This window comes from Colobus angolensis, unplaced genomic scaffold (assembly GCF_000951035.1).
Source record: "Colobus angolensis palliatus isolate OR3802 unplaced genomic scaffold, Cang.pa_1.0 Scaffold96, whole genome shotgun sequence".
Taxonomy (NCBI): Eukaryota; Metazoa; Chordata; class Mammalia; order Primates; family Cercopithecidae; genus Colobus; species Colobus angolensis.
The window spans coordinates 1,458,902-1,462,590 of NW_012123598.1; the positions used below are offsets into that span (position 1 = coordinate 1,458,902).

Below are 3,689 nucleotides of genomic sequence, written 5' to 3' on the forward strand. Positions count from 1 at the left end.
ACAGAGTCTGGCTCTGTTGCCCAGGCTGGAGTGCAGTGATACGATCTTGGCTCAATGCAGCCTGCGCCTCCAGGTTCAAGTGATTCTCCTGCCTCAGCCTCCCCGAGTAGCTAGGATTATAGGCGCCCGCCACCATGCCTGGCTAATTTTTGTATTTTTAGCAGAGACAGGATTTCACCGTGTTGGCCAGGCTGGTCTTACACTCTTGACCTCAGGTGATTCGACCGCCTTGCCCCTCCCCCGAAGTGCTGGGCTTACAGGCCTGAGCCACCGCACCTGGTCTATTCCATTGCATTTATGTGCCACATTTTGTTTATCTGCCCATCTGACAAGGGACACTCAGTTGCTTCTGCCTCTCGGCTATTGTGAATAATGCTGCTGTGAGCACCGGGTGTACAAGTTAGATGTGTATTTCTTGATCATGTAGCAATCTGGTGTTAGGCGACAGGATGTGTTTCCAGAAGGTGGTCATTCAGGGAGCCAGGTTTTTTGGGGGCTCCCCTCTCTCTTTAGGACCTTGAAAGAGCAGGAAGCAGGCATACCTGTTTCTTTTTTTTTAATTTTTTTTGAGACGGAGTCTCACTCTTTCGCCCAGGCTGGAGTGCAGGGGTGCGATCTCGGCTCACTGCAACCTCTGCCTCCTGGGTTCAAACAATTCTCTTGCCTCAGCCTCCGGAGTAGCTGGGATTACAGGCGCCCACCATGCCAGGCTAAGTTTTGTACTTTCAGTAGAGATAGGGTTTCGCCATGTTGGCCAGGCTGGTCTCGAACTCCTGGCCTCAGCTGATCTGCCTGTCTTGGCCCCCAAAGTGCTGGGATTACAGGCGTGAGCCACCGTGCCTGGCCAACATACATGTTTCTTAAGAGCATTGGCCTGGAAGAGGCCTGTATTGCTTCCATCCCATCCCACTGGTGAGAACCAATCACAAGGCCACACTTAGATGCCAAGAGGAGTGGAGAACAGAATCCAGGGACGGGAAGCAGCATCCCAGGAGTGACTTTGTACTGCAGAAGGGAAGAACAGATGTTGATTGTGCATTAGCCATGTCTGCTGCCACCCATCCCATGTTTGGGAAACGTCCCGGTATTGGTTGGGTTGTCTTAAGGGAGAAACTCAGAATTACCAGTGGTTTCAGTGAATTCGAAGGTGATTTCTCTCACATAGAATCTCAGCTGGCACGGAGCCTCTTTCACGAAGCCATCCAGTGTCTAGCTGGCTCCTTGGGTCTTGTTTCTCCACCATCCTCAGCGCTGGCTTCCATCTGGTGTGCCAATGTAGCTGTTCCAGATCTCGCCGTTAAGTTGTTAATTTGGCCAGTGAAGAAGGGGAATGGACTGGAGAGGGAGGAGGCTGTCCCTACCCACAACCGGGTCCCTGCAGGACACCCACTTAATGATCTGATTCAGAGGAGCACAAGCACGTGACTTTTCTTATAAACAGGTTTCCTCGTGTAGAGTTCGTACCCTTAACAATTTGTTTCTATTGCTATTATAATAGCACTTCCCTCTCTTCTTTCTTTTTTTTGAGACGGAGTCCCATTCTGTTGCCCAGGCAGGAGTGCAGTGGCGTGATCTCAGCTCACTGCAACCTCTGCCTCCCAGGTTCAAGCCATTCTCCTGCCCCAGCCTCCTGAGTAGCTGGGTTTACAGGTGTCCGCCACCACGCCTGGCTCATTTTTGTACTTTTAGTAGAGACGGGGTTTCACCATGTTGGCCAGGTTGGTCTTGAACTCCTGACCTCCTGACGTCCGCCTCTGCCTCCCAAAGCGTTGAGATTACAGGCATCAGCCACCATACCCGGCCACACTGCCTTCTGTTCTAAGATATATTTAAAAATTTACCTTTGTGATATTTCTGAAGGAGAGACACAGGCATCCTCCTATTTTTTTTTTTTTTTGAGACGGAGTCTTGCTTTGTCGCCCGGGCTGGAGTGCAGTGGCCGGATCTCAGCTCACTGCAAGCTCTGCCTCCCGGGTTTACGCCATTCTCCTGCCTCAGCCTCCCGAGTAGCTGGGACTACAGGCGCCCGCCACCTCGCCCGGCTAGTTTTTTGTATTTTTTAGTAGAGACGGGGTTTCACCGTGTTAGCCAGGATGGTCTCGATCTCCTGACCTCGTGATCCGCCCGTCTCGGCCTCCCAAAGTGCTGGGATTACAGGCTTGAGCCACCGCGCCCGGCCGGCATCCTCCTATTGACACACACACACTTAACACAGCACTGTTTCCACCACCCCATGGAAAGATACTATTAAATCAATAATGCACTTCTTATGATTGATGCTGACTGAGATTTGAGGGTATACAGTGGCCACAGCAATAGACTTATAAATAACACTGCTAATAAGTAATAATAACCACCATCATTTTTGTGAGCTTACTATGCTCCAGGTATTGAACTAAGCAGCTCTTACACATATTACCTCGCAGGTTATCTTATTTTTTCCCATTCCACAGATGATAAATTGAGGCTGAGAAAGGTGTTATTCCACAAGTGAATTATAGCTTCCTATCTTTCTGACTCCCAGTAAGGATAATAAAACAATTATAAACGATAAGTCATCTGCCACTTAGGTGAGAGTCAGCCAAGTACAGAACAGAGGAGGGACCAGAAGGACCAGCCTGCAAGGACACTACGGTTTGGACAATTATTTTAAAATATGTGTTTTTTGCAAGAATACTAACAGAAACAGCTAACACCCAGTGCGTGCTTACTAGGGGCCTACCTAGTGCAGGGGAAGTAGCTTATTCTCAGGGCTATAACAGGAGGCAGTGTGTACAGTCAAGGGTTAAATACACGAATTTGGAGCCAAATTCCACGGGTTCGGGCCCAGGTTCTGGCATTCCGGGTGTGTGCCTTTTGGTAGGTGATTTGATCCCTCACCTGCAACATGGGGGTAGGACCTATCATGAGGCCCTAGTTAGGACTAGGACCTAGAGCGTGTGAAGCACTTGGAGGCGCACAGTGTATTTTTATTACTTCAGAAAGAAGGAAACTGAGGCTATGGCACCTGAAGCGCGGCACTCTCTGTCCAATAACTAAGGAACCCGGTGTCGCAGGGGGCGGAGCCCTTTGAGCATCAGGACTCGGGCCACTGGGAGAAGCTGCGGCAAAGAAGGGGTTACCATGATAGAGACGGCAGGAGGACCCGGGGTGGCACGAGCGTCCCTCTACGCCACTTCACTCTCTCCCCACGGCAGGCGCGGGGAGCCGGCCGCGCAGGCGCGAGGAGCCCGGGTGGGGCGGGGGGGTGCCGCCCTAGACACCCGGAAGTCTCCGCCTAACGGGCCCAGCTCGCACCTCCTGTCCGGGAAGGGGGCGGGGCCGAAGCCCCTCGGCGCGGGGCGCCATAGAGCATGGACGGAGGACCTGCGTCCTAGACACTTCCGGAAGTGGCTCCCTCAGGCGCCCGCCCGGCACCATAGAGCTGGGGGCGGCCGCCGGGGTAGCGGGCTCGCCTTCCTAGAGCGGCGAGGACAGGGTGGCTGCCCGGGGGGAGGGAGCAGGGAAAAGGGGGGAGCGGCGCGGGCGGAAGCGGCCGGGAAGGTCACTTCCGGCCTGGGCGCCCGTCCCCCTGACCCCAGGGTCTGAGTCGCCGCTGCCGCCGCTGCTACCATCCGCGAGGCAGGAGAGAGGAGGAGGAGTGCGGTGCGGCGGCCCCGGGACCAAGGAGGTGAGGGGCGGGGGCAGGT

The 3,689-nt window shown here is 53.8% G+C and overlaps 1 protein-coding gene across 1 annotated transcript in view; it reads left to right on the forward strand.

The window, feature by feature from the left end:
* The first annotated feature begins 3,470 nt into the window (after positions 1–3,470).
* Positions 3,471–3,689, forward strand: part of ZNF787 (zinc finger protein 787) — a 48,928-nt gene continuing 48,709 nt past the window's right edge. The window contains exon 1 of the mRNA XM_011932569.1: positions 3,471–3,670. The gene's annotated coding sequence lies outside the window, so the exon portion shown is untranslated. The remainder of the gene's footprint in view (positions 3,671–3,689) is intronic.